Genomic DNA, 10,599 nt, shown 5'->3' on the forward strand with positions numbered 1-10,599 from the left:
CTGGCATACTCTCCCTCTGTCTCCCCAAAGGGCTAGTGGGGTCCTGTCCTCTGTCAGAGCATTCCCTGTGTGTGTGCTGTGTGTCGGTACGTTGTGTCGACATGTATGAGGAGGAAAATGATGTGGAGGCGGAGCAATTGCCTATAATAGAGATGTCACCTCCTAGAGAGTCGACACCTTAGTGGATGAGATGCTGGAAGGAATTACGTGACAGTGTCAGTTCTTTACAAAAGACAGTTGACGACATGAGACAGCCGGCTACTCAGCTTGTGCCTGTCCAGGCGTCTCTAAAAAGCCATCAGGGGCTCTAAAACGCCCATTACCTCAGATGGTAGATACAGACGTCGACACGGATACTGACTCCAGTGTCGACGGTGAAGAGACGAATGTGACTTCCAGTAGGGCCACACGTTATATGATTGAGGCAATGAAAAATGTTTTACATATTTCTGATAATGCCACTACCACTAAAAAGGGTATTATGTTCGGTGAGAAAAAACTACCTGTAGTTTTTCCCGAATCTGAGGAATTAAATGAAGTGTGTGATGAAGCGTGGGTTTCCCCCGATAAAAAACTGATAATTTCTAAAAAATTATTGGCATTATATCCTTTCCCGCCAGAGGTTAGGGTGCATTGGGAAACACCCCCTAGGGTGGATAAAGCGCTCACACGCTTATCAAAACAGGTGGCTCTACCCTCTCCTGAGACGGCCGCCCTTAAGGATCCTGCTGATAGAAATCAGGAGGGTATCCTAAAAGGTATTTACACACATACTGGTGTTATACTGCGACCAGCAATCGCCTCAGCCTGGATGTGCAGTGCTGGTTTGGCTTGGTCGGATTCCCTGACTGAAAATATTGACACCCTAGACAGGGACAGTATTTTACTGACTATAGATAATTTAAAAGATGCATTTCTATATATGCGTGATGCACAGCGGGATATTTGCCGACTGGCATCAAGAATAAGTGCGCTGTCCATTGCTGCCAGAAGAGGGTTATGGACGCGACAGTGGTCAGGTGATGCAGATTCCAAACGACATATGGAAGTGCTGCCTTATAAAGGGGAGGAGTTATTTGGGGTAGGTCTTTCAGACTTGGTGGCCACGGCAACGGCTGGGAAATCCACATTTTTACCCCAGGTCGCCTCTCAAAATAAGAAGACGCCGTATTAACAGGCGCAGTCCTTTCGTTCCCATAAGGGTAAGCGAGCGAAAGGCTCCTCATTTCTGCCCCGGGGCAGAGGGAGGGGAAAAAGACTGCAGCAAGCAGCCAGTTCCCAGGATCAGAAGCCCTCTCCCGCTTCTGCTAAGTCCTCAGCATGACGCTGGGGCTTTACAAGCGGACTTAGGCTCGGTAGGGGCACGTCTCAAGAATTTCAGCGCGCAGTGGGCTCACTCGCAAGTAGACCCCTGGGTCCTTCAGGTGGTATCTCAGGGCTACAGGTTGGAATTCGAGACATCTCCCCCTCGCCGTTTCCTAAAGTCTGCTTTACCAACGTCTCCCTCCGACAGGGAGGCGGTATTGGAAGCCATTCACAAGCTGTATTCCCAGCAGGTGATAATTAAGGTACCCCTCCTGCAACAGGGCAAGGGGTATTATTCAACGCTATTTGTGGTACCGAAGCCGGACGGCTCGGTGAGACCTATTTTAAATCTGAAATCCTTGAACACTTACATACAAAGGTTCAAGTTCAAGATGGAGTCACTCAGAGCAGTGATAGCGAACCTGGAAGAAGGGGACTATATGGTGTCTCTGGACATCAAGGATGCTTACCTCCATGTCCCAATTTGCCTTTCTCACCAAGGGTACCTCAGGTTTGTGGTACAGAACTGTCATTATCAGTTTCAGACGCTGCCGTTTGGATTGTCCACGGCACCCCGGGTCTTTACCAAGGTAATGGCCGAAATTATGATACTTCTTCGAAGAAGAGGCGTCTTAATTATCCCTTACTTGGACGATCTCCTGATAAGGGCAAGGTCCAGGGAACAGTTAGTAGTCGGAGTAGCACTATCTCAAGTAGTGTTACGGCAGCACGGGTGGATTCTAAATATCCCAAAATCGCAGCTGATTCCGACAACACGTCTGCTGTTCCTAGGGATGATTCTGGACACAGTCCAGAAAAAGGTGTTTCTCCCGGAGGAGAAAGCCAGGGAGTTATCCGAGCTAGTCAGGAACCTCCTAAAACCAGGCCAAGTGTCAGTGCATCAATGCACAAGGGTCCTGGGAAAAATGGTGGCTTCTTATGAAGCGATTCCATTCGGCAGATTCCACGCAAGAACTTTTCAGTGGGATCTGCTGGACAAATGGTCCGGATCGCATCTTCACATGCATCAGCGGATAACCCTGTCCCCGAGGACAAGGGTGTCTCTCCTGTGGTGGTTACAGAGTGCTCATCTTCTAGAGGGCCGCAGATTCGGCATTCAGGACTGGGTCTTGGTAACCACGGATGCCAGCCTGAGAGGCTGGGGAGCAGTCACACAGGGAAAAAATTTCCAGGGCTTGTGGTCAAGCCTGGAAACGTCACTTCACATAAATATCCTGGAACTAAGGGCCATTTACAATCCCCTAAATCAAGCAAGGCCTCTGCTTCAGGGTCAGCCGGTGTTGATCCAGTCGGACAACATCACGGCAGTCGCCCACGTAAACAGACAGGGCGGCACAAGAAGCAGGAGGGCGATGGCAGAAGCTGCAAGGATTCTTCGCTGGGTGGAAAATCATGTGATAGCACTGTCAGCAGTGTTCATTCCGGGAGTGGACAACTGGGAAGCAGACTTTCTCAGCAGACACGATCTCCACCCGGGAGAGTGGGGACTTCATCCAGAAGTCTTCCACATGATTGTAAACCGTTGGGAGAAACCAAAGGTGGACATGATGGCGTCCCGCCTCAACAAAAAACTAGAAAGGAATTGCGCCAGGTCAAGGGACCCTCAAGCAATAGCGGTGGACGCTCTGGTAACACCGTGGGTGTACCAGTCAGTGTATGTGTTCCCTCCTCTGCCTCTCATACCCAAGGTACTGAGAATTATAAGACGGAGAGGAGTAAGAACTATACTCGTGGCTCCGGATTGGCCAAGAAGGACTTGGTACCTGGAACTTCAAGAGATGCTCACGGAGGACCCGTGGCCTCTACCTCTAAGAAGGGACTTGCTCCAGCAAGGACCCTGTCTGTTCCAAGACTTACCGCGGCTGCGTTTGACGGCATGGCGGTTGAACGCCGGATCCTGAAGGAAAAAGGCATTCCGGATGAAGTCATCCCTACCCTGATCAAAGCCAGGAAGGATGTAACCGCACAACATTATCACCGTATTTGGCGAAAATATGTTGCGTGGTGCGAGGCTAGGAAGGCCCCTACAGAGGAATTTCAACTAGGTCGTTTCCTGCATTTCCTGCAAACAGGACTGTCCATGGGCCTAAAATTAGGGTCCATTAAGGTCCAAATTTCGGCCTTGTCGATTTTCTTCCAGAAAGAATTGGCTTCAGTTCCTGAAGTCCAGACGTTTGTCAAGGGGGTACTGCATATACAGCCTCCTTTTGTGCCTCCAGTGGCACCTTGGGATCTCAATGTGGTTTTGGGATTCCTAAAATCACATTGGTTTGAACCGCTTACCACTGTGGACTTAAAATATCTCACATGGAAAGTGGTAATGCTGTTGGCCCTGGCTTCAGCCAGGCGCGTGTCAGAATTGGCGGCTTTATCCTATAAAAGCCCTTACCTGATATTTCATACAGATAGGGCGGAATTGAGGACTCGTCCTCAATTTCTCCCTAAGGTGGTTTCAGCGTTTCACCTGAACCAGCCTATTGTGGTACCTGCGGCTACTAGGGACTTGGAGGACTCCAAGTTGCTGGATGTAGTTAGGGCCCTGAAAAATAAGAATTTACTCACCGGTAATTCTATTTCTCGTAGTCCGTAGTGGATGCTGGGACTCCGTCAGGACCATGGGGAATAGCGGCTCCGCAGGAGACAGGGCACAAAAAGTAAAGCTTTTAGGATCAGGTGGTGTGTACTGGCTCCTCCCCCTATGACCCTCCTCCAGAGAAAATAAGAATTTACTTACCGATAATTCTATTTCTCGTAGTCCGTAGTGGATGCTGGGCGCCCATCCCAAGTGCGGATTGTCTGCAATACTTGTACATAGTTATTGTTACAAAAATCGGGTTATTATTGTTGTGAGCCATCTTTTCAGAGGCTCCTCTGTTATCATACTGTTAACTGGGTTCAAATCACAAGTTGTACGGTGTGATTGGTGTGGCTGGTATGAGTCTTACCCGGGATTCAAGATCCTTCCTTATTGTGTACGCTCGTCCGGGCACAGTATCCTAGCTGAGGCTTGGAGGAGGGTCATAGGGGGAGGAGCCAGTACACACCACCTGATCCTAAAAGCTTTACTTTACTAAAAGTCCTCAATTCCGCCCTATCTGTATGAAATATCAGGTAAAGGCTTTTATAGGATAAAGCCGCCAATTCTGACACGCGCCTGGCTGAAGCCAGGGCCAACAGCATTACCACTTTCCATGTGAGATAATATATAATTGAGGCTTGGAGGAGGGTCATAGGGGGAGGAGCCAGTGCACACCAGCTAGTCCTAAAGCTTTACTTTTGTGCCCAGTCTCCTGCGGAGCCGCTGTTCCCCATGGTCCTTACGGAGTTCCCAGCATCCACTACGGACTACGAGAAATAGAATTACCGGTGAGTAAATTCTTATTTAAACCCTTAGCAGCAAAGTACTGCAACAATGTTATACCTTAAACCTTAAGTAGCACTGACGGTATAAAGTATTCACTGTGCATACACTTTACCAAACACACATTAAAACCTTAAGCAGTTTGTGAATATAATAATCTTTTAACCCCTAGCAGAGAAATGAGGACACAACACAGATATGGGGTAAAACCACAGGGTTCTAAGGCCACTGCAGATTGATTAGAAAAGGTAAAACAGTACAGATTATACACTACAGACTAACAAGATATCTAAACAGAATAATGGCTACAGAGAATGTACATACGTGAGAATTGTTCGCAAGCGCAATCCGGATCCGGTCCTCCGCTGGTCATAGAGATAGTGTTCAGAGTCTTTGATAGTGACCTAGCCTGCAGCACGCTCTTTATTCAGTAGATCAAGGTGTGAAGACCAGGAGTATTAGAGCATAAACTCAGAGTGTACTCCAGGACTTCTGGGTCAGGTCACGCAGACAGGAGACAGATAAAGATATAACAATATATTTATTAGGTGTTTACTTAGTACAAGCTCTCTAAATCAACTATAAGATAAACACAGTTGAAATTAACACCAGAACAACAGGTCCCAATAAACAGCAGTTTACCGTCAGACTTCCCAGCACTTCCCCACATGCTCTTGTCCGGATGTAGTATAATTGTGGAGGATCACAGGAGTTTCAAGCAGTGTTCATACAGCAGAGCCAACAAGTCTGCAAATCCAGAGAAAAGTGGGTAATCCAGTAGCCACAATGCTCCCAGGCAAAATCCTCAGCACACTAGCAGGAGCTGAGACTCCAGGACTAGTAGCTTTTAGAAGCCAAACTCACACTCCTCTCAGGCCAGGAACTTCCATGCACCCTCTCTTTCAAAAGCCTCTGTTATCCTCAAACCTTTCTATGTCCTACCATAAGGCAACACCTTCTGGCTCTGTATTGGGTGGGTTACATTAAAGGGGCTGACCACAGAACACCCTCAGACAGACCTACTTCAACATGCCCAGGCATGTCCTCTAGCACACAATAAATGTTAATTAAATGAACCTTAATTAATCTGATTGTGTGGCCTGGAATCCATTGTCTGGGGAAAAATGAGGGGGGTGCATGGACTGACATCTGAGACTGGCTGTATCTCCAACAGCAAACAAACAGGTTATCAAAGCAGTCACATGGGGGGGAGGGGACACACATTATTTTACAAACTATAATACAACAACCAATACATTCATATATATACATCTTCATATGCATTCTGTACAAAATATCAGGCTAGACATATTATTCCCTGATAAGCACAAACACATATAACAGGGGGATAATGTTTCACAATAATATGTGATGTCCAGTTCTATTGTGAATCCAGGCAGTATGCTGTATAGGTGATAACCAAGTTCTGTCCTGTCTCTTTACACTTACGCACTGAATCCAGAAACAGGCTGGCAAAAAGTACTCCTCAAGAGCCAGCTGCAGCTGCATCCGTTACACAAGGCATAATACAATAGACACTGTGTACTCTTCTTCCATTGGTTAGGGGGTGGGACATGTCCTGCACCGGGGACCATTGGTTAGTTCAAGAAGTGGGTGATGGCTAGGACTTGGGAGTTCCCGCCCCATGATCAGTTAATCCCATCACATTAAACATAAATCTGGTATTATTAATATCTTAATGAGGTAAGTTTTAACAATGTTCTTATTCCCACCAGATTAATGTTCACGTGACTCTGAACAATATGATCCCACACATGATATTACTATCTATTTCAGTCTTCAAGATATTCATATATCCACATATTCATATATATATACATATATATACATACACACATTCTCCTGCTATTACAATTTGTTAGGAATTATATATTTATTCATTTATACATATATAATATATATATATAAATGAATACCTCTATCTCCATGGATTTTGGACTAGGAATGTTAGTATCCTAAATTCCTATCTGTCTGGTTTTGTTGTGGTTAGCTATTGTTTCTGATCTTCCAAACATTCTCGGCTCCTGGGCATTGTTCACCCTTGTTTGTTCCTTACTTTCAGGTGAGACAATGACAACTCAGCACTCATTATTCTGAAGAGAAACCTGGCCATCTTAGTAAACAAAGGTGTAGGCCCTCTTCATAGAATCTCAAAGCTTAATGTAAATAAGGTCAAAGCTTAGTGTAAATAAGGGCATTGTATCTCAGTCTGTGGGAGATTTAATTTATGTGTGACAGGGTTCCATTCTCGTTCCCTCCACATTCATAATATATTTTAAATACAATTTATATCTATATTCTACTTCTGCACATAACTATATGCAGGAACATGCGATTTTTCTCTAACCAACACCGGAATATTACTCTTGAAATACCCTACAGCTGGATACTAGACATCACCTTCTAACCTTAGTTTGTCCCTTCCTATCATGTAAAGATGAATACCCTCGCCATGGAATCATTTAAACTGTTCTAACTTGCTGATGTAATACAAGAGAGCTATATCTATAAAGTACAGTATTTGGGTTAGATATACACTGTTCTAATAACCCTCTATTCGCTCACAAACCCCGCCATAAATACGCACACCACGCTCAGGAACGCAGGAGCGATCATACCCAAATTGCGAGTATGTGCACGCACGGCAGAATGGGCGCGCGCACAGTGGGCATGCGCCTGGTGTTAGTACATAGTATATGCATTACGATATTTTTCAACTTTGACAATCACAATGTCCTGATGCATTTGCTTTCTTTCCTTTGTATATTAAATGGAGTTATCAAGGCATGGCGCACCTGGGGGCTGTATTGGATTCCAGGCTTCAGAGAGTTTTCTACCTCTGAACAAAATATCCACAATACAGACAAGGATTCAGGAGCTACTGCAGAATTGAAGGGAATCCATTCACACAGAAATATGAGTGATAGGATCAATGGTGTCGACATTCAATATGGTGGAGTATGCTCCATTCCACTCCAGGCCTCTACAACATCTGATCCTTTCCAAATGGAATGGTTTTCTTCAGACAATAAAAACACAGACTATGGTCCTTCCTCTGGAAGTAAGGAGGTCATTATCCTGGTGGCTACAAACATCCCATCTGGACAAAGGGAGACCCTTTTGTATATATTGGGAAGTTCTGACAATGGATGCCAGTCTTCAGGGTGGGGGAGCAGTGTCACGAAGAAGTTGTTTCCAGGGGCAGTGGACCAAGGAAGAAAGTGGCCTGCCGTACACAGTAACATAGAACACAGTAACATAAGGGGTAATTCAGAGTTGATCGCAGCAGGTAATTTGTTAGCAGTTAGGCAAAACTATGGGGGTCATTCCGAGTTGTTCGCTCGTTGCAGATTTTCGCAACGGAGCGATTAGGTGGAAAATGCGCATGGTACACAGCATGCCTGCGCCAAGTTATTTAACACAAAACTTTGCTATTTTACTCACGGCATAACAAAGCTTTTCCATCGCTCTGCTGATCGTAGTGTGATTGACAGGAAGTGGGCGTTTCTGGGCGGAAGCTGACCGTTTTATGGGAGTGTGCGGAAAAACGCAGGCGCGCCAGCAGAAAACGCAGGAGTGTCTGGAGAAACGGGGGAGTGGCTGGACGAACGCTGGGCGTGTTTGTGACATCAACCCAGGAACGAAAAGGACTGAGCTTATCGCAATGGAGGAGTAAGTCTGGAGCTACTCAGAAACTGTGGGAAAATCGGTACGAGAAAATTTGCTAAGCTAAGATACACTCCCAGTAGGCGGCGGCTTAGTGTGTGCAATGCTGCTACAAACATCAGCTAGCGAAAATCTCGGAATGAGGGCCCATATGCACTGCGGGGGGGGGGGGGGGGGGGCAGATATAACATGTGCAGAGACAGTTAGATTTGGGTGGGGTGAGTTCAAACTGAAATCTAAATTGCAATGTGAAAAAATAAAGCAGCCAATATTTACCCTGCACAGAAACAATATAACCCACCCAAATCTCTCTCTGCAAATGTTATATCTGCCACACGTGCAGTGCACATGGGGGGGTAATTCCAAGTTGATCGCAGCAGGAAATTTTTTAGCAGTTGGGCAAAACCATGTGCACTGCAGGGGAGGCAGATATGTGCAGATATAACATGTGCAGAGGGAGTTAGATTTGGGTGGGGTGTGTTCAATCTGCAATCTAAATTGCAGTGTAAAAATAAAGCAGCCAGTATTTATCCTGCACAGAAACAAAATAACCCATCCAAATCTAACTCTCTCCGCAAATGTTATATATGCCCCACCTGCAGTGCACATGGTTTTGCCCAACTGCTAAAAACTTTCCTGCTGCGAACTTGGAATTACCCCCCCCCCCCCCCCTTCCCGGTTTTGCCCAACTGCTAACAAATTTGCAGCTACGACCAACTCTGAATTACCCCCATAGTAAACAGTAACATAGTACACAGTAACATAGTAACATAGCACACAGTAACATAGTACATAGTACACAGTAATATAGACCATAGTGACATAGCACACAGTAACTAAGTACACAGTAACATAGTACATATTAACATAGTACACATTAACATAGTAACATAGCACACAGTAACATAGTACATAGGGGGTAATTCCAAGTTGATTGCAGCAGGAAATTTTTTAGTAGTTGGGCAAAACCATGTGCACTGCAGGGGGGGGGGGGCAGATATAACATTTGCAGAGAGAGTTAGATTTGAGTGGGTTATTTTGTTTCTGTGCAGGGTAAATACTGGCTGCTTTATTTTTACACTGCAATTTAGATTGCAGAAGGAACTCCCCACACTCAAATCTATCTCTCTCTGCACATGTTATATCTGCCTCCCCTGCACTGCACATGGTTTTGCCCAACTGCTAAAAAATTTCCTGCTGCGATCAACTTGGAATTACCCCCATAGTACACAGTAATATAGTGCACTGTAACATAGGCCCTCATTCCGAGTTGATCGCTCGCTAGCTGCTTTTAGCAGCAATGCAAACGCTAAGCCGCCGCCCTCTGGGAGTGTATCTTAGCTTAGCAAAAGCACGACTGAAAACATCGCAGTGCGGCGTCAAATGAAGACTGTGCAGTTTCTGAGTACCTGCAGACCTACTCCTTCCTTGCAATCACCTCAGACCATTCAGTTCCTGATTTAACGTCACAAACACGCCCAGCGTTCTCCCAGCCACGCCTGCGTTTCTACAGGCACACCTGCGTTTACATCTGTGACGCCTGCGTTTTTCCCAACACTCCCCGAAAACGGCCAGTTTCCACCCAGAAACACCCACTTCCTGTCAATCACTCTGCGGCGTTTACAGAGACTGAAAAGCTTAGTTCGGATGTGAGTAAAAGTACTATGGCTGTAGTAAAAGTTCACTGCGCGTTCGCATTGCGTACCATACGCATGCGCAGAAATTACGAATTTTGCATTACTAGAAGAAAGGCGAAAATCGGCAGCTAGCGATAAACTGTGCATGACCCCCTTAGTACACAGTAACATAGTACATAGTACACAGTAACATAGTACACAGTAACATAGTACATATTAACATAGTACACATTAACATAGTAACATAGTACACAGTAACATAGTACATAGTAACATAGTACACAGTGACATAGTACACAGTGACATAGTACACAGTAACATAGTACACAGTAACATAGTACACAGTAACATAGTACACATAAACAGTAACATAGTACATAGTAACATAGTACACAGTAACATAGTACATAGTGACAAAGTACACAGTGACATAGTACATAGTACACAGTAACATAGTAACATAGTACACAGTAACATAGTACACAGTAACATAGTACATAGTAACATAGTACATAGTAACATAGTACACAGTAACATAGTACACATTAACATAGTACACAGTAACATAGTACACAGTAACATAGTACA

The sequence above is a fragment of the Pseudophryne corroboree genome, chromosome 3 (genome assembly GCF_028390025.1).
Source record: "Pseudophryne corroboree isolate aPseCor3 chromosome 3, aPseCor3.hap2, whole genome shotgun sequence".
NCBI classification, from domain to species: domain Eukaryota; kingdom Metazoa; phylum Chordata; class Amphibia; order Anura; family Myobatrachidae; genus Pseudophryne; species Pseudophryne corroboree.